This window comes from Gallus gallus, chromosome 4, assembly GCF_016699485.2.
Source record: "Gallus gallus isolate bGalGal1 chromosome 4, bGalGal1.mat.broiler.GRCg7b, whole genome shotgun sequence".
NCBI lineage: Eukaryota > Metazoa > Chordata > Aves > Galliformes > Phasianidae > Gallus > Gallus gallus.
Genome location: NC_052535.1, coordinates 31,983,185 through 32,004,485, shown reverse-complemented (window position 1 = coordinate 32,004,485; position 21,301 = coordinate 31,983,185). Strand labels below are relative to the sequence as shown.

The 21,301-nt window shown below is 39.1% G+C and overlaps 1 long non-coding RNA gene across 1 annotated transcript; it reads right to left on the bottom strand.

The window, feature by feature from the left end:
• Positions 1 to 200: 200 nt before the first annotated feature.
• LOC112532360 lies at positions 201 to 21,009 on the bottom strand. The gene is made up of 4 exons (XR_006939114.1): positions 20,925 to 21,009; positions 20,640 to 20,725; positions 5,206 to 5,383; positions 201 to 3,158 (listed from the first exon to the last, which is right to left on the bottom strand). It is a non-coding gene; the product is annotated as an uncharacterized LOC112532360 (long non-coding RNA).
• Positions 21,010 to 21,301: the final 292 nt, after the last annotated feature.

Here is a 21,301-nt window from a genome sequence, read left to right as displayed (position 1 = left end):
TAGGATCTTTATCAGTAAGATTGAAAAAAGTGCTCTTGCGACATATGCATCAACATCAAACCACTCTCACACAAGATGACAGAAATGTGAAGTTAAACTCCTGCATTCCCAGACAATAGAATCTAGAGAGCATGATAAAACCAAGAAAGCACAAATCTGATCTCGAAATGAACATGAATAAAACCAGCATCACAAACAACTTGTATGTCAAATCAAAGATTTTATTATTGCACTATGCCACTGGAGAAAACAGATGACTTTGCAATAGCTATGGGAACAGATAAGCATTAATGACAGCATGAGAAAGATGAAAGAGATTAACAAGCTATTCAGGCAATGTGTCCTTCCTGCCTTGACCTACAGTGCAATGTGATACAACTTATTTTTTACATAAAATACTTAACATGTCTCATAAAATGCTTTATAGGGAGAGTCAAGAGGGTAGAGGAAGACTACAAAGAAATACAACCCCCAGAAAAAGTCATAAGTAGTTGTGATAAAAGTCTGTACAATTTCCTTGTTCTCCCTTCTCTGTCCACACCTCTTGTAAAATCTGCAGATTTTTCTCTATGTTTTCTACCCTTCCTGTGCCTGCTTTTATGCTTTAATTTCACAAAGCAATGTTAGATGCCTAACATTTATTGCTGTAATTTAATTATTTCACATAACTTATTCTCCTGGATGCTGCAGAGTAGATTGTAGAGAAGAGAGGAAATCACACCCGGCAATCTCCCACTTTTTATGCGATGACCCTGATAAATCCAATATTTAAAGATTCTTAAAATAAAGCAAGATCGATCCACTACTCTGAAAACAGAAGCATTACAATCATTTTTCCTCTCTTCTGAGATTAAGCAAATAGATGTACCTCATTTCTTTCAAGAAGCTTTACCTATGTATTTCCTATAAAACAGCTAGCACTGAAATACTGAAATCTGCATTTCAAATGCATAAAGCTGGGACCAGAGTCTGAAATTTTTATTCCTTCTAGATGATGGCAACAGTTGTAGCATTTTGTTCCATTTTTTCTTGTGAATTCAAAATTAACAGATAAACATATTGGGCATCCTTTCATTTAGAAAAACAACTTACTTTTACCAGAGATAGACATACATATGTAATGCAAAATTAAAACAAATAAAAAAAATAAATCTCTGCCACCACTTGAATACCTAGGATTTCTACTTCTGCTGACTCTTAATACTGAGGAAAGAAGAGGAGAAATTTGGGGGAGAGTGGAAGGAGGAAGAGTTCAGAGTCATTTCTTGCTGAAGGGAAAATAGGTGAGATAAATAATACAGCACAGCTCAAACTGCCTCATCTTCTCGAGTCCTGATGCTGAGACCATAGAGGATGGGAATAAACATAGTCCCATGATGAGAGCAGAAAACACCAAGAGAAATGGAAATCTGAAGCTAGAGTGGCAGTAGAGACAGGTAGAAAACACTGAAGAAAATTCTCATGTTTCTTGAAACTAAGCACAATTTCACGTTTGGGTTTTGAGGCCTTGATGGTGGGTGAAACAGATAAAGGCAGAAATGAAGTCATCGGTTTGCAATGATACCTGCAGTGCATCCATGGTGCCAAGTCCATCCTGTTATTAGTGGCTCTGACTGATGTCAGTTGCACTGTGCTTGAAGATGCCAAGACTGAGTTGGGCCCACTTACGCTTATCAAACATGCCAAGCTGCATCAGGTAAAATGGAAAAATAAGGAGGAAGCAATGACAGGAATTGCAATGAGCTACCATAAAATAAATAGCTGAGCAAGGAGTGATAGTTACAAATCAAGCAGTGTATTGAAATGAATAAGAGGGTAATGGGCCAGGGCAGGGCATGCATCTATTCTTTTCTCACGGCAGTTGGATCTATTCACTGTCTACACATATATCCTTAAAGAGCAAAGTATTGGAATGCCTAAGATAGAACTACTGGCTTTTTTTTTTTTTTTTTTTTTTTTTCCCCAAAAGAGATTTGGATACATTACAGATCCAGGTAATGATAGCATGACATCTTAAAATATAGCATAAAAATTGATAAACACTGGTGATTTCTTTGTACTGATGGCTGGTGGAAGCACCTCCATAGTTTATATGCTTTTCATGAACCACACCTGATTGCAACTCAACAAATCAAATGTGGATGGCGAAAGTACCACAATTTAAAATTTTTGTTCATATAACACCACAGACTGTGCTTTAATTTTTCACAAAAGAAACTCATACTTCTTGAGTTATGGAGGAACCATGCTCTGAAATTTGGACATGCTGGTGCTGGAGGACTCTGTCTCTCAGCATAGGTTAGACTACTGATAATGAATGATATCCCCTTTAGCTCAGCTCTGGCACTGTTCCCAAGACCTCTGGAATTAAAAAGTAAGATTTGCGATTACCCAAGCTGAATGTTTGAAATAAACCTCTAAATTTCTGTCCATGAGATCCTGAAGAAAGTCAGGATGGTGTTAGCATTAATAATTTTTTCTTGTAGAGTGAATGTCACCTCTGGTGGCTGACGGCAGGCAGCCCAATATTGGCTGTGAGATTCCATTGGTTCACTGCCCTGTACACCCTTAGTCTGGTACCTTCCCCCTGCTCACAGCTATCTCTAAAGGATAGGCAAGCTTCCAGCAGATGGCAGGAAGTTTCACCAGTGCACAGAAAGGGTTCTGGAAGAGACTCTTGCGATGTGTTTACACCCATGTTTATTAGCACTTAAACAAGTCCTGATACTATGTTAAACCACAGAAGACTCTCAGGTGTTTCTCAAGCGATTTGGATGTTGCTATCACAAAGAACTATATTTGAAGTCAGAGAGAGCTGAATGATACCGTCAGGGATTGGTGACATGGTGGCAGAATGCAAGGAGGTAGTGCATGCAGGTGGCATGTCTCTGTTATCTCAAGACTGAGTAAAGCAGAGTTCCTCATGAAGTTTCCAGCTAGGTCATTACTGTTACTGGCACTGGCAATTGTTTTCTTGTTACAGCCCATTGAACAATCCTTCAGTAGCCCTGAAAAATCAGATGTGTGCCTTCATAGGGGCTTCTGCATCCTTCAGAAGAGTCAAAGTGGGTAGGCATCATCCTGACATTGCCATTTGCTCTCACTTTCTCAAACAAATGTTATTTCCTTCTCTCCATTTCCTCACATCAAAGAGCTTTCTTAAAAGAAAGAAAAAAAAAAAAAGAAAAGGGAATGAATGTGGACATAATTTTACTTACATACAACAAAGATTACCTAGGACATCCCACATTTTAGGGGTGGTAGCAACAAAAACCCTGTACACTGTCTCCAAAGCTCTTCATGACTTTAATCTCATGAAAATGGACAGTCCTCACTACCAACACTATTAAGTATGGAAAAATGAGGTAAGTTCTCATTATGTATTTAGTTGTGTGCTCTTCCGGGGTAGTCAATGAACTTTTGATGATTCTAACATCCTATCAAGGATTCCTTGAAGCAAACTTAACTTTCACTAAGAAAACTTTTTGATTAATTATGGCAAAGAACTTGATTCCACTTACAATTGAAGGGAGATCTAGTTATTTTGACACAAATTCTGCTTGTGTAGGATTAAGTCCTCAATTTTCATTTAAGACTCAGAACATTATCTAAGACAATAGAAGTAACCTTTAATATCTATTCTCTCAAAGCTGTCACCATAGTTCTATACCAACTGAAATTCATGCAATATAAAATTATCATAAGATTCTTACAAAAAAATGCTTATTACATTCACATGAATGCCAGTGCAGTTAATAATGATTACATTTTTGCAATGAAGAATGAAAAGCTATTTATGATTTACCATTAAGGCTGGAATGCTGTCATCTGGAGCTGACACAAATATGACTAAAAGAAAGAGAGGAGCTGCCATGCGTAGCTAACAATAAGAGCAATGACAAGCACATGAGGAAGTTGTTACATCATGAGAAACTGAAAGTATTTTCTCCATTTTCTTCTATTGTGTTTTACACACTTTTCAGATTATTTCAATGAGAAAGTTCTAGCAAAGTTTTTAAAATGCAGAAAGATGCTCATACAGACTGCTCTGAAGTTTTTGTTTTGTTGTGTTCTGGTTTCCAGGGGAGCATCATTCAGTTGTTCACATTGGTAACGAAGAGAATTTGAGCAGAAAAGTATTTCCCTGTCCTATATTGGGCATGTCAGATCGATTCCCAGGTCATCCATGTTAAAACTGAATGCAGCTAGGAGATTGTGCTCCATGGTTTGAACAGGTTTCCTCTTCTAGTTCCAGGTGATGGAAAATTTGTTTCCTACAAGTATTCCTACTACTTTACCCATTAAATGTTGAGCTCTCCTCCATTCCTGATTTAATGGAATACACATGCATCCAGTGTCCTCCCTATGCTTTCTTATCCATCTAATAATCTTTTGTGCTTGTTTTCTGAAACTCACAAAAAAATTAGCATTTCCAATAACTGAAGACAGGGCTCTTTCCTGATATGTCTAAGTGGGAACACTGAGCCTGAGATGGTTAAAATCCAAATTTAGGCTTAAAAATCTTCAACATGGTATTTCAATGTTTTAAACTGTAGTGCCTCTGAGTTATGGTGGCACTTCAAAACGAATTTATGTTTTATCATGTAGATTATGAATGTAAAGGACAGAATTCTGGATAGCTTGAGTATATTTTGCAAGGAGGAACTCTGCAGTAGCTGTGGAAGCAAAAAGGCAGAAACCTTATAAATTTAGTCAATAGAGGTCAGAATAAATCCCTAAATAATCTAAATCGGTTTCATTTCAACTCTCTCTTCCCCTCAGGATGTAAATTGTACTTTCTGGCACATTTTTGTATTAAGTTTGAAGCTCACTTTTTTTAGGAATTGTTTAAACCTACTGTGGTCAAGTGCTCAGTTCTGTGGACTCTTCCTGATGGTGAGTGGTTCCCCACAACCATGACAAGTAGACAGAGCTGTTAACCTTTACTGTTTACTGTGCCTGAAGATGTGGAGAAGAAGAAGAAGAAAGAGAAACGCATGCATGATATGTGTGTTGAATTCCTGATCTAAGGAAGGGAAGGAAGCTTTCCATAGGTCTTTAAGTGAAATTCATATTTCAATTAGTTTGCATTTTTGGGGGCAAATGAGTTGCCATGATGTGCAGATCCACTGAATTAATTTCAGTTTGAGCCAAAAATACTCCTATACTTCAGAGCTGCATATTTTGCTGATCCTATCTACTCACCTTGCTCACAATGGGTGGGGCAGGGTAGCCTTCTGGGTGGGACAGGATTTGTCCAAGAATTATGAACCTTGGCTACTTGTTTAATTAGTCAGGGCATCAGTCATCCAACAGCTTTGACTTGGGGAAACTGACTCACAGTAGAACTTCCATGCTGCGTGGTAGATCACTGGTTATTATCCTGTAAACAAGAATGGAGAACCACATGAGTGATGAGTATCAGAGTATTAAATGCATTCCTCCACTTATGGCTCGGAGTTCTTTCAAGGATAGTTTTCTGGAAAAGTTAAAAAAAAAAAAAGCAATATCTACTAGAGATAAGAACACTACATAATTTTGAAATTTCATGACTTCTGAGTCGTTTTATTGGAAAATAAAGCCTTTCTTCAGCCACTAATGAGAATAAAGTATTTATATTTAATAGAGTTTAAGTGGTAGGGGAGAAAAGTTGCATCTTAAAATGAGACTTCAGCTCCTAATTGGTCTTCTCAAACAGTATGAGAATGTTTATATGCTGAAGAAAGTCGTTGCAGTACCTAGCCATCTGTATAACCCTCCATCTCTATTTCGTTTGTGTGAATTATAATGGAGATTTACAGGAATTTGTGGTCTGCAGAATATCTTTGTTTAAAATATAATTGCAGTGTATCAGCAGGAGTTCTCTTCTGAAGAGGCCTGAACAGACGGTACAGATACATATTCTGGATGGCACTCTCTTTTCCACCTGGCAGATTATCATCCTGCTTGGGTGCATGAAGCGGGACAGAGAAGGGCAGCCTGTGAGGTTTTTGTGAGGCAGCAGAAATTGGCTACCCCTTTTAGTTCTCTACCACATAGTTATTTTAAAACACAAGTGTTAAATCTTTTGTGATTTGTCTTTTTGGTGACAAGATATATGAGACAAGGAGAAATGGTTTCAAACTAAAAGAGGGAGATTTAGATTGGATATAAGGAAGGGGTTTTTTACAATAAGGGCGTTGAGGCACTGGAACAGGTTGCCCCAAGAGGTGGTGGATGCCCCACCCTTGGTGACATCCAAGGTCAGGCTGGACAGGGCTCTGAGCAATTTCATCTACCTGTAGGTGTCCCTGTTCATTGCAGGGAAGTTGAACTAGATGGCCTTTAAGAGTCCCTTCCAATTCAAATGATTCTATGATATACGTAAAGTGAGTCTTATACAAGGGTGCAGTTGTACAGTTTTATAAGATGGATGGATGGAAAAGACACAGAAAGGAAAGATGGAAGAAAGGAGGTTTGATACAGGTGACATACTGCAGCAGTTGCTTTTATTTCTCACTTCTTGTAGCATTTGAAGACTTGTTTAACCAATAAGATTATGCAATCTGATCACTGTATTTCATCCTTTTAAATACTGGAATACTAATAGATAGTGCTCCTGAAAGTGCCTGAGAAGGAAGAAGTTTTTAAATAGCACGCTTTCTCATTTATCTTCTGAATTCTCATACATTAATTTTTCTGGTGGGCTCCGTGCAACTATCAGTTCTAGTACAGCACTTCAGATAACCTTCTATTTAACAAGCTTTCATCTTTTAACGTAGGTCTGTTTGAAGTATCTAATTTTACTAATAAATTGCTTAAGGGATGGAAGGTTGCCTTTTTTTTCTTTCTTAAATTTAGTCACAGGATATTTTACTTTATTTATAGTAACAAAGTAAAGACAATTAAATCAAATATATTGTTGTTTTTTTTTTAGGGGGGAAAGATTTTTTCAGGTTTACCATGCTGACTATCAGGGTTTTCACATCAACATTTTTGCCATGACATCTGATCCTAGAGTATAAATTCGTGTATCTTGTAGCCCTGCTGTGCAAGAGACATACTCAGCTTGAGCACCAAAATGCACTGGAGTCTGCTGATGAATAGATTGATGTAGAGTCCCAAGGCAGCCTTCATATCATGCATAACTCCTGCAAACCAAGAAGATTGTAGGTCTTTAAAGGCTGTATTAAATCATACACAAATACAAGATGATGAACACACTTTATGGGGGTTAGATCCTCATATTTTGATACCCTTGAGCAGAGTGTTTCAGTGCGTTAAACAAAAGCTTGTAGTCAAGATGTGACTCAGAAATTTAAAATGTTCACTCTGTGATTTGGGGTGAAACATTGTGAAATTGTGCCCAAACAACTGTTCAGGCAAATCTACAACAAAGGGATGCTTATTACTGTTATGCTTACATGCCTTTAGTTTTGTGACCATTTTTATGCTTTTGTCAGAGGCTTGCTAACATTTTGTGATCCTAATGATTAAGGATGCTAAATATTTTCTCCAACTGAGCATTATCTCTACTACAAAAAAATAATCTCAGAGAGCTAAAACATGGACCCGGGGTTGGAATGTAAATGCCCAAGTATATCTGTTTAGAGCTATTTGAAATGCCCAGCAAGGCATTTTATGGAATGGGTCACCCTTGGATCTCTTGTGATGTCTGCCAGCTCTTAACAGATGTTTCAAACACAGAAGGTGTTGGAAATGACAAAAGATGGCATTGCTAGGCTCCTGAAAAATTCTCCAGGTCACCTGAAAGCTCATTTCCTCTTTTTCTCCTTTTTCTAAAGTGCCTATACACAAATTTCCCAGTAAGAAATGTGGCAGAACTAATGAACAGGCTAGAATTAAACAATAATTGCAAGGTTTTGGCACTAAAAAATTTAGTGCACGGTAAGCTTCTCCCATGCTAATCCTCCCTCTTCAGTACAGGAAATGTGATGATGATGTAATTTGGATGAAAATTACCACACCTTTTTAGACAGATAGATTATTAAATAAAATAGTTTTGTGGAAACAAAAACCTGGCTAAACAAAGTACTTGGGTGTGTAAGCAATCCCACCATAGAGAAATAGGACTGCTTGTATGTTCCAAGACAAGCATATTCTTGAGTGCTACATTAAGCTGAAGCCAAAGAAAATACATATAGAACAGAGACAAAAAAGACAGAAAATGTTAAGATTGAGAGGGGAAATCAGTGCAAGAAACTAGAAGCAAGGAAATGGGCCAGTCAGCGAGATTGTAGAAAGGGAAAGAACCTGGAAATATTAGCTGGGAAAGAAAAAATTGAAATGTTTTTAGTTATTTCTCAGTGTTTATTGTTCTATGTGAATTTTCCAGTGGTTATGGTTTTAAGAAAATCAGAAGACAGCATTTGCTGAACACAAATTTTACTTTAAGTATTGTCAGGTTTTCTACGAGGTATATTGTATGTAATTCCACCAGTATGATGCAATACCATGGGATCTGTGGAGTCAAAAAAAAAACCCCAAGATATTTCAAACCAGCTAAATGACCACTTTACCATAGAAATTTGTATGGACTTATTAAGCAACATTTACCAACAAAGACTTCCTTCAGCTTTTAGCTATTGCTACTGACACAGTTTCTCATGGGTATTGCAGTAGAATCTGTATGCTCCTCTGAGTCAGATGCAACAGTAAACATTGCTGTCCCAGCCCCTGCATCATGCCACGGTGGGATGTACTCACATGAGCTTTAGTGGTAAAGCTACATTCAGAAATTCCTACCTCCTCTTCGAGCTCATTTCCTCTCCATCCCTGACATTGCTCACCTTTCCGTTATTGCAGGAAAACTCTCTGTAAGGCTGCTTTATTAACCAGACATACTACCTGGTACCTTCAGCATCCACATGGAGCCTTTAGCATTCACAGAATAGCTAGAGGATGGGTAGCAAAGCAAGAGAGAGAATACTGTATGGGAAAGGAAATTCAGATGAAAATGCACCAGATACTTGTGGTATATCATTCTACCAGCTGGGCTAAATGTCAAAGTGACTGACACTTAACTCATGCAAAACTCCCACAGATTGGAATAGGAGTGTTGCATAAATAGTGACTTCAGGATCAAGTCTGTTCTCAGGAGGTGCTGAACACTTTTCATTTCTAGCAGTCCTGGAACAAAATCGGCAGCATCCAAGAATCTGCCCAAATCCTAACTGTCTTCTGAGCAGCACCAAAGACTGCAAAATGTTTATTTTATCCTAATATCTTTCTTTCATTATTCTATAAAAATGTATTTATGATCCTTATTGATTTTAAGGATAAATTAGCCAATAGAGAAAAACAGATACAAATCCCTCATGGTTCTCTAAAAGCGACATAGAAAATATGCCATTTTTCTGGTCACAAGGAGGCTGAAATACAGTTGGCAAGAGATTGATTGCACTGCATATAGATCTTTAATATCCCTAAATCTGCTTCTCTTCTGACTGACAAATGGAGTAAACAATGGAGGATGAGGCTCTACAGGTTTTCATTCCTGACTGCTCTCACCATAGTTCATTCAGAATTGAGGTCTTCAGGACTGACAAAAAGCCTCGGCCAAATAAATAAATAAATAAATAAATCAACCCCATAAGAAATATAAATAAAATGAACAAACACTATGATCGTATTTAGAGCTTGCATCTTCTTGCATTTCCAGGATAGATGGCAACAAATCTCAGCTCCTTCTGAGGTTGATTCTATCACCTGCTGTACAAGTCATCATGTTGTGTCATGAAAAGTGAGGAAATACAGAAATGCAAGATAAAGACTTTTTCTTCCTCTTTTCACCACACTCACTCTGACACATACTTCTGCTACTTCACTGAGAAGGGGTCTGTACCGACCCCAGAATAAACTGAAATACTGCATATGAGTTAGAACAGAAGGTAATGGTTTCAGTTAAACTCTTTCTCCTTAGCTTCTGTGAATGATAGATAAAGACAAATTTCTCTTGTAAACTGAAGAATTACGCAGTTTTAGTATCTTGCCAATGCAACAGCATGTTCATCACTGCTGGCTTCAGTGGAGCACACAGCCTCAGCAGAGCAAAGCGTGGGACTGTGTTTAACAGGTAGCTATAATTCTCTGGTCCACTGCTTCAACAAATGAAGGCATGTTCATCGGTAGAAAAATAATCTAGATTTGTCAGAAATATCTATAGTCTGCCTTCTGTAAAACCTGCACCGTTATCACACAGCCCAGAGCTTTTCTCATTTAATAGATTCATCATTTTCTGTAACTTTTTTGGATAAGGCTTCCCTGCATACATACTGTCATCCAACTGTACATTTTTTTAGAATCTCAAAGTATATGCAAACACTTTGGTTTTCTTATGAACCTGGATTATTTCTAAGGGGCGCAGTTTACAAAGTAGTTTCTCCTGTCCTTCGGAGTCGCTCATTATCTTGGGACTCTTCATAAACAGTTTGACAGTAAATCTCACTTCACACCCAGACGTTTCATGAGCAGCAACCTGCCAGCTCTCTTCTTCTTCAGTGGAATAAAAAGTTATAGTTGGCTTTCCTGCCTCACACAGAATTGTCCAAAAGTAGATCCAACAGCCTTCGGATTTCACTCCAACTTAGACTTCTTCAAAGTCATTTCTCCACCAATGCCCCTTGCAGTTGCATCCCCAAACTGCAACCATGGCGCTGCTATGCCTGTAGCATTCAGTTAGATAGGAGCCCTTGTTTGTTGTGAAGATGGTGAGTTATGACTAACTCAAAATCAGAAAGAAAATAAATTAGCATTTAAGAATGTTTACTGAAACCAGAAAAAAGATAGTTCTTCCTGCATTAGCATCTGTTTTCTTCAAAAACAAAGAAATGGAACTTCATGTAAGGAAGAAAATATTTTGTTTTAATTTGAATAAATATTTTCTTTTAAGTATCTTCTTCTTTAAAAAAAAAAAAAAAACAATCATGGCTGGAGTCAACATTTGCAGCCTTCACTTCACTTTATGAAGAGTTGCTGAACATTTGTGGAGAGATATTTGATCTCCAGACTGCAAGATCCAGAGATCAAGTAGCTTCTTAGCATAGCGCAACACTTTCTCTGTTAGCTCTTACAGCAGTCACATTGCTCATTGCATTAATTGAGAGGAAATAAAAACAGGCGTTGTGGTCGAGACACAGAAGTCTAGGCACAGAAGTCAAGTACCTCAGACCTGTTCTTGGCCCCACTGCAGACTTCCTGTGCAGTCTGAGGCAAGTGATATCACCTCTCTGTGCCCCCATTTCCTCCTCTGTAAAGGTTGTCCAGGTTTTTACAGTGGTCTAAATCATTACAGTTGGGGAGAACCGGCTTGAGGTACCAAGCAACCAAATGTTCAGCTGCTTTGAGTTTAAAATTCCCTTTTAATTTTGGCAGAGACACTTGGGGAGTCATAGCGTAAACTGCTCTGTTCATCTCCTGTCAAACAAAAAACTGGTGGCTTGATCAGTAGTTCAACCTCTTTGTCTGCTGTGCAGAGGACATGTAATTCCACCAAGCTGATGGCAGAAACTCCTATGTCAGAAAGCTGAGAACAATCAGTTTTTCACAACTGAGATGAAAATGTGAAGCCTTGAAAATGTTACTTATGTCCAAATGTGATGCGCTAAATCAATTTATAACTTGCTATTAAAACATTATATTTACATATGTATAAATGCATCATTCTTAAGTGAAAATAAACATTTTCTCAGTATGATCTTGAACAGCCCCAAAACAGAGACATTACATACAGTACAAGGGAATTCACTATGTGAAATTTTAATCTATGCATCACAAGTTGCTGAAAGCTGAGAAAACACCCATTTCCCTTTCCTACCTCTGAATGTAAAGAGAAAAAACGTGCAGACCAAAATATTAAAATAAAATACAGTACTGAAAAAATCTGATTTCAAAAACATAGAACAGAAAATCGCAGGAGTATCCTTTTCTAATTTATTATTTCTTTACCAGGTTGATTTTCCAGCTGAAGGAAGTTTGGTAATGCACATAGCTGTAAAATAAAAACCCCAAGTTTTGGATGCTATGGCTGAATTAATCTGAGTGATCTGTGCTGGGTACTGTTACTTCCCAGACACTGGCTTATCCTGAAGTGACCTGGAAAAGCGGCATCACAAAAATATATTGTAGATTTTATGAGGTCAGTTTCAATTATATCCAGTCTGTTACTTCTAACACACTTTCCTCTGAGCGCTGTATCTAGTATTTGAAAATGTTACTTTACGTTTGCTGTAATATCTTCCTGATTTTTAATAAAATTCCTTTGAAAATGCCTATTTATCAGAAGCAGACATAAACCTGCTTTTGCCTTGGGAAATAGCAAACTTCCTAGAAGAATTACTTTAGGTTGCTAGAAAGATTAAAAACATAATTTAGTCTTCTACAAACATAAAGTATGACTTTAAAAAAATACTCTTCTAGATGTATGGTTTGTTCTCTTGTCAAAATTAAAACAAAAAAATGAAAATACTTAGCTAAAAGGTATACTTTTCATCTCCTAGTTGCTCTTTATAGCAAGAATTCACTTATCTTGGCTTTCTATATAAGGTATTTTACATCATTTAAAATTATGGCCGGGTGCGTATAAAGGTTGTGTCAGCATTTCCATTATAAAACCATATTTTAGGGGGTTTATAACTCAACCATAAAAGCTCACTCTATGCTGAAACTTGGCACATGAAATCCCAACCTGGAACAGATTTTTATCACCAACAGTTAAAAAAAAAAAAAAGTTTGGCTGTTTTTCAATTTTCTGAATGACATATAAAATGGGAACAATTTTCAGTTGGGGTGAGGAGGAGAAGCTGTCTCGTGAAGATGCTGCTTGTTGGCACTAGAGTGATGGAGAATGGCAGAACCTCAGCACAAGCAGAGGGGCCTTTTCATTTAGGGATGCTCACGTCACATGGGGATTAGCCTTATTTGCCACCATACCAGGCTGGCAGTGCTCCCTGGGTGTTTAAACTACTCAAAGCAGTGAGGTGAGCTTTGTTTCTCCAGAACCAAAGCTGCACATGGGGACAGGAGGCTGAGGAGAATCCACCTTCACAGAAGCCACCCATCTGACAGTAAGGCTGCATCCATCCCAGGCTGCAGCCAAAGTATGGGCACCATTTTGTACTGAGCTAAGTGAAGACAGTTCCCCCTTGTCCACACAACTTTCAGACACAAACTGCGTGTCTGCTGTTTGGAAATGCTTGTCTGATCTCTCATGGCAGGAGCAGCCACTCCCAATTTAGGCCTTGAGCAGTGCACAGAGCCATGCTGAAGGTGTAACCACTGGCAAGATACACTCCAGTATCTGCAATGACCACATAGCGTTGAAATTCAGTGTTGTCATGGGAAATGAGAAACGCCCCCTAATCCAATATCTGGGTATTACGTACTACGGTGAAAGTAGGTAGAAAGTGAAAGGAGCACTGAAAAAAGAGTGAAATGCCTGCAATCAGGAGATGTGCTTAACGACAGCACAGAGTCTGTGTCTGCTGTCAACGTGACCGCCTGCATGAAGGCTTGAAGAGAGCTCAGGAGGCAGAGGAAAGGCAGACATAGGGAAAATGATTTCAGAAGCGACAAATCATGTCCAAAAAAGGAGAGGCACATAAATTCTGACAAGTTAAATGTTAAACCTCAGGAAGGCATGCCAATTTATTGAGGAGCAACTTATTAAAGGAACTCATTAAAGGAATAAAAGTTAATAATAAAACCTTTCTCAAATGTTTCAGGAGTTGGAAGCCTGTCAGAAAGTCAGACGGGTGAATCCCAGATCTGTGAGAAGCAAAGTTCTTGGTGACAATAAAACGATAAAACAGTCTTGCAGATTCTTGCTCCCTTTGCACCACTGACCCTCATAGCCTGGGGAGCACAGCCACTGCACTAAGAATGAGGTTGCTGGGAAAGTGAGTGTCACACCAAAATCCACCACTGAGCAAGACGACCGCTTGCACAGTGATGCTTTTGGTTGAGAAGAGCCTGGATCCAAGACCGTCAGTGTGAAAAGGGATAATTCCATTAGTTAACATCCTTAATCCTTTTAAAGCAAATTTGCCTCTGAAGTTGCCTGAGATCACCCAAGGCAGTGCTTCAAGCACCGTGAGTGCTTCCAAAGGAGGCTCCCAAAGCAGCACTCACCCCACCTGCTCCAGCTGCCACCAGGTGCAGGAGCACCACGGCCTCCTGAGCTGCTCTGACAGCCCCCTGTTCTTCTCCTGCTCTTCTACCACTTTGTCCTCCTAACAGAAGCTCTCCTTAGAAAGGCAGCTTACCATGGAAGCAAACAGTTCAAAGTCCCAGTGCTAGGTGACTAGTTAGAAAAAGATATTTTTCTGAAAAAAAAAAGAAAAACAAAAAACGAGGTCTATAGTGATCTTTGACCTTGTCATTTAGCTTTCCTAAGCGTTAGACTCTTAATTGCTTTCAATTTCTACAGGCAACTGTTAGAGCGGTGGGAGCATCCTCCCACGCAGCATTACAATGCGGTGTCACCTGCAGCGCCCTGCCCGCTAATTGCAGCCATTGTCGCAGTCAGTCTGCTGGGAGCTCACGCACAGCTCTGCTGCTTCTGCCACGTCCTGCAGAGGCAAGCAAACCTTGCCTGTTTTCTAATAGCATTCCGAATTACTTCAGTTCCAAAGCAATTTATTATGAGCTTTGGTATTAGCGTTGAATGTTGATGTTGTTTCTTAGTTACGCATCTGCTAAAGCTTACTTCTATGGAGGGAACATGTGGGGAGCTCATGTATGGAGGCTGTAGCCCAGCGCAGGACTGGGCTGCACATCACTAATGCTAACATTTAGGAATCTTTTTTTTTTTTTTCCTCTCTTCTCTTTCCCCGTTCTTCCTTTGTGAAAGACTTCATGTACCTCAGCAGTACAGAATTACTTTCCCAGATATGTCTGATTGTTATCCCAAGTACTCGTGGTAGTATCTGTTGTACACTCAGGCATGAGAAAACACATACTTCATGCTGGTCCTAAGGAGAGAAACTGTTCATTTCTCTATTACTGTCAATTCAGCTCTGAGGATAAGTGCATCATATATTTCAGGCCAAATCAGTAAGAACCAACTACATGTGAGAGGGCAGACAAGGAGGTAAAGACAGGTCTGAAATGCTGCATACATCTGAAAGCTTTAGTGATGCATTTGATGTCTCAAAATACTGTGTATAATATTGTTAGTTCAGTGCTATCTATCTTCTCTTGTCCTTCAAAGTGTGTTATGAGGACAGTGTTAGAACAGCATTTAAGTAAATACTGACTCTGCAGAGACATCATCAGGGTCATTTCCACCCTGTGCTTACCCCATTGCTGATGCTGCTTTCTTAGCGGCAAGTATCATAGTGAATTGGTGCTCAGGTGTGCTGACAAACTCAAGGTACTTTTGCATTGCCTGTAAGTGGATGCTGCCATAGGAAAGCTTTATCCCTCCTTTCTCTGGTAGTCCTAAAGTTCTCAGTGATGGCTTACAGATTTGGGAAGGTTTTCATTGCAGGGGAATTGGACTAGGTGACCTTTACGAGTCCCTTCCAACTCAAACAATTCTATGATTCTATGATTCTACGTTGGTTTTGTTTTTTCTTTGTTTTTGTTGTTGCTGTTGTTTTTTTTTCTCAGTCACCATTCAGGCACACATAACAACTCCTGTCCATAGCTATACAGTGACCCCATTACTGCTCAGCTGAGAGCCACTGAAGCCTGAGAGCTTCATGTAGTCATTCTGCCATTCCTGGGCCTCCTCCTAACCTTGGAATGAGATGCTCCATCTAATTGCTGCTGTCTTTCCCTACAGCCTGTTTGAGGTATATGCCAACACATTCACAGACAGCACTGGAGACTTACTAGGTCTCAAGTCATCTCCTGAGCAGATCTTGAAAGAAGTGTGCACCTAGATGACAAATCTGAAGGAATGACAAAGAAATTTGTGGTTGCCCTGGAAACAGAAACCAATCCAGACTGCATTAAGGAAGGGGCTGGGCGTGGAGAGGTGAAGACTGGAGATCTGTCATGACCCAGGTGTTGCCTTCATGCAACCTACAGCAGATAAAACAACAGATGTGTGGACAACAAAATAATGATAACTGTAATAGGTCAATATTTCTGCTTAAAGCAGCCTGTGAAGCTTTTCATCCGACAGCAACAAAGGTGAGGAGAGGATGGTTGTGCTCTCAAAGAGCAGTTCTGGATAGCCCATCAGAGGCTGGGAGAAGACATCCCACCTTGGTGCAGGGCAAAACCCGAGGGGCCTGGCCTGCAGAGAGAGCTCCTGAGCACCAGGGCCCTGCAAAGGCAAACCTCTTCAAAGGGTATGTATTTAGGAAGTTCTCTTTTAGTACCTCTTTTGGTCAGGTGCTGGAATGGGCTGCCCAGGGAGGTGGTGGAGTCACCGTCCCTGGAGATATTCAAGAAATGTGCAGATGTGGCACTGAGGGACGTGCAGTAGGAAGGATGGGGACAGGCTGTCAGTTAGACCAGGTGATCTTAGGGGTCTCTTCCAAAATGACTGTATGATTCTTACAGATGGTCTCTACTGAAGTGAGTTTCTCTTGGCTTATACTACTTAAATTGTAGTTCCCACAGTAGCATAGGGAGTAAACACATTGCATTCTTTCATGATATTCAGTACTGAAATGTATAAATGGAATCCCCTTTAGTTCAAAAAAGGGAAGAATTAACCAACATTGAAAGTCCTGTTGATTTTTCTGAATAGTGGATTTGTTTTCAGGGCTAACATCCCATCGTGCAGCTCCATTTTGAGCATAACATCAAAAGAAAATCAGTCTGCTTTGGCCTTTTTTAATCTCAGTTTGTTGTTTTCTATATTTTGGCAACGAACAAGCTGCACAGCTTTCAGATCATAAAGCAGTAGCTTTCAACAAAAGAAAAAAATGATGCTTATAAGTGTCGAGCAGTTTTAAGTCATGGATGATATTTGGAAAAAAAAAACATCTGAAATAAGCATTAGTTCAATTAGTTATTCACCTCATTATTTTTTTTTTCCCAGTCTGTCACAACAACTACTTGTTAACTTCTCATCTACTTTCTTTGCTTCCAAGCCAGGTCTAGGTGCTTATGACCATATGATACAAGACCAACATTTCCTGTAGTAGCAAAACTGTTTTCTCAGAGACAGTATCTTCCTACTCACTCTGAACAATGTAATCACTGGCAGCTGAAATGCAGATTCTCTGTGATAAATACAGTTGTGGTAGGGTTTTTGCAGACACATGTATATCAGTCAATCACTCCCGTTACTATTACGTGGTGGAAAACACTGGTAGCGTAGACCTGGTTACATTCTTCCCTGTCAGTAATTTCTTCACTACCAATCACATCAGTGTTAAGTAGGAAGGTCTTACAAAACTGGGTGAAACAGCCAGAGAGGTACACTAACTTAAGGAGGACTCTTAATCCTACCACAAGGTGATACCAATACAGAATATTACTGGCCAAAAGCAAGAATGTTGATGCACATATTAAACTGCAGCTCCAAATGTGTGTCAAAAAAGGCAGAGAGCAGCCCCCTAGGTGCTGTCACTCTCAATTACTCGAGGGGACTCAGCTGTATAAATCCAAGTCAGATAGCAATACTCATGTCAGATAGGAACATGGGCAGTAATTAATTGATTAATCTCTATTGCAGCTCCTCCTTCCCTTCCAATATGTAGCAAAAGATTAAATAGTTTGATCTGCACAGCGAGGGAACAGTAAGTATTCTGTTTTCTTGTGATTAATGCATTTTCCATTTTGCTATCTCAGACATTTTCCACTACATCCCCTTTATGCTATCAAATCAAGAAAGTGATTTTAATTATTGCTTCTGCTGTCTGGAGAGTATTAGCAATGTCATTAATGATCAGAACAGGAAATATAAAAGTCGCACTGATTAGATTTGAACATTTATATAAATTTGTTTAACAAGATCAATAACTAAGTTTTTCACTAGGTTTCGACTTTTCCTGAAGGCCATTGTCTTTCTTGTAAAATATGTGGTGACATTAATTAAAAATGAAAGCTGAAGTAAAAAATTAATCAAAAATGATTTATGTGCTAGAACGACTGTCCAAAGTCTGAATTAGATAACAATAGCAGATGTTTGCTCTGCCAATGGAAACCAGTACAGCCTGACTGACTGTAACACTGAATGCCAATCAACTCACATACTGAATACTGAAGTAAGTTAAAGGAATGTCTGCATTTTTATCGGTATTATACACCTCCATTTATCTCATTTTAACTATGACCATGCTGCATTGTATCATTAGGAGTATGTGCACATGTAAATTACATTCAGTCAAAAAAAAAAAAAAAGGAGGGCTAAAAGAGAAGAAAATTAGAACGAAGTTAAGGGAACATGATGGGGGATATTATGGATTGTTAGAAAAACAGCAAGGAAAAACAATATTGCTAGTGGACTTCCCTGTCTGGCCCAAGGCGTCTTGGAAATATTTACTTCTCCAACTACAAGTTTTGAGGTGTTGGAGAAAAGAAAATGGAGGTTGGTGGCAGCAGCAATGTTGATCACAGAAAGCATCTTCTTCCTCTGTCCTAAAACAAAGACATCCTGACAGTGGAACTCACCATTGGTGGAAATGCAAGATTCAGGTGTTCTTAAAAGGGATATAGGTTGCCTTGGTTTTAACCAAAGCCCTTAGTCTGCCTTTTAGTAACCAGCTTTCTTTATTCTCAAGGAAATTCTTTCAATCACTGCTATAAAAATTCCCAGGAAAAGAGGCTAACCAGTGTCATACCCCATTTGACTTGTGATGCTGGTTCTCTTGATAAGCCAGGGATGGCAAACTTCTTCAGTCATGAAGCTGAAGAATCAGTTCAGATCAGAAATAGTTGTAAAAGGTTTTGTCTATAATTTGATGTGTTCAGGATTGCTGAAAAACTTTAAAATGTATTGTCCCCTACCCATGACAGTTGAACTGGAAAAAGTTCTAGGCCTTCACTACATAATTAGGATACTATTTCTACATGAATTTCTTGTACACATCTGTAGTGGAAATATTAAGTCACAGTCTGAAACACTGATGGAACACCTGGTGGCAAGACAGGGCCACCCCAGAGGCATTCAGGTGCATGCAATGTACCTGAGTTAGAGGAAGGGGTGGAGCCAGGATCCACCCCTTCCCAGACCTCATTTAAGGGTTGGCAGTGGTGGAAGCTTTCTTGCTGGAGACTTTCTTGCTGGACATCCCTCCTTAGTGGAGGTCTTCCAAAGGTAAGCTGGTTTTCTTCCTCTGTTTCTGTGGCTACTGCATTTGGGTTTGTTCTTATTTGCTGCAGCTTGGGATTGTGCTACCCCACTACGATCGCAGTGCTTTCCTTCATGTTATAGCATTACCACATCAAAGTGTAGATAGGTGTTGCACTCAGAATATTGTTGTGGTTTAACCCAGCAGGCAGCTAAGCACTGCAAAGTTTTCTCTAATTAGGCCTTATGCTAGGCAACTAAATGTAAATTACTGGAGGGGCTAATAAAAACACAGTCTTCCTGGTCAGCATTTCCATGTAAGTAATACATCAGACACGAGGCCTATTTCATGAGGATGTGGTCTGACTTCGGCAGCAGTGGGATGTTGTATGCAGTCCTTATGATTCTGAGAAGGTGATGCTTGTAAGGCTGTGTGGGGTCCTGCCCCAGGAGTAGCTCCAGCAGCTTGCTCTGCAGCCAAGGAGAATGCAGGGATGCGTGCACGCCAGGTTAACCACGTCCAGCCAACCTTAAAACATACTGCAGATGATAATTGGCTTTAAAAATATTATGCAAGAAACTAAAACCTAATCACTCTAAGATATGGAAACAAGACACTGGCTGCTTTTAACTTTCAGGCAGTGTTCATGACTCAGACAACTGCTACTGCCCATCTAACTTTAATTTTATCCCCCAAAATTTGCAGAAGTACATGTAAAGGTCAAAATAAACAACCAGGAGATATAAAATCCCATTTCCTTTTCAGTTGAACTGTCTCCAAAGTCTTAAAACATGAACATATGCTGCAGTATTACTCACTACGTAAAAATACATATGTTAGTAGATATACAGTATAGTTAAAACACAAAATTATACAATCTACATATACTTGCATAAACCTGCAACAACATAATCTATCAACACACCCAATCAAATCCTATATATAAAAATATTTTCTTATTCTTTACCAGACACTAGACAAAAAGATACAGAACTTTCAGCTACATCCTTCTTGAGAATTTCATTACATTCATAAATAGAAGGCTCTTTTAAATCAAAGTCTATGGTGTTGCCAATTCCCAGGATTTCATTGAGGTCTCCTAACTTGCTGTTTTCTAAAGTTTCTACTCCTGAAACTCCAACTTTAGCTTTTTAAAAATAGGAGGAGGGTGTCCTCACATTACGGAGGAAGAGTTGGCATCAGTATTAACACCTGAAAATTCAGTTACCAGAGACAAATAGAAAGAACTTCACTCAGTATTTAGAAAATATTACTTCTTGCTCTAACAGGATAGGTTATCATTAATCCACCCAAATCTGCCAATACATTTTTAGGCACGTTGCCTTCCAAATTACTGCAGTTTGAAATAAAATCTGAAAAACATCAGGGTATTTTGGCTTACTTTTAATTATTTATTAGAAAGGAAAGTCAGTTTTCTAAACCTACCTTTTCCTAGCTGAAAGTTCCTTTAATTTTTAAAAAGCAGAGGAGTCTTGAAGGCTCAAGTTTGGTATATTTATTGATTTTAAACCCTGAAAATAAAATGAAAAAAAAAATTGTTATTGCTCCAACCACAGGTGAAATATTTTCTTTGTGTCTGCAAATCATGCACCTTCCTTAGTGACAGCTGAGGTCAGAGATCACAGTGCAAGCAAAGTGCTTGCAGAAGACGACCCTCTTTTATGCACTGTAGTAAGAGGATATAACAATTAGCATGACAGAGGCTCATACCTCTCAAATCCCAGCAGCCTCCAACCTAAAATGGTTTCTTGAAAGCCCTCTGATACTCCTTATCCCTTTACTTACTGTTGGCTTTAGTTACTCTTTATTCAGAATACAGACTGGGTATTGTGGGCTCTCACAACCGAAGTGTCTCAGTGAGTCACGTGACACTGATAAGGCAACAGATTTTTTGGTTGTGCTTTGTCGAAATATTTTCCCCCATTTCACAGGCTAGAAACTGTCCATCACACTGTATGTGTAGTGAAGATTCTCCTTGTAAGAAGTACGCTCAAAAAGAGTGCCCACATCCAAGAATTGGTGCTTAAACTCCATAGAAAGGTGAGAGATGTTAATTTTCAAAAAGGTTTTTAAAGTCTGTGAAAAGT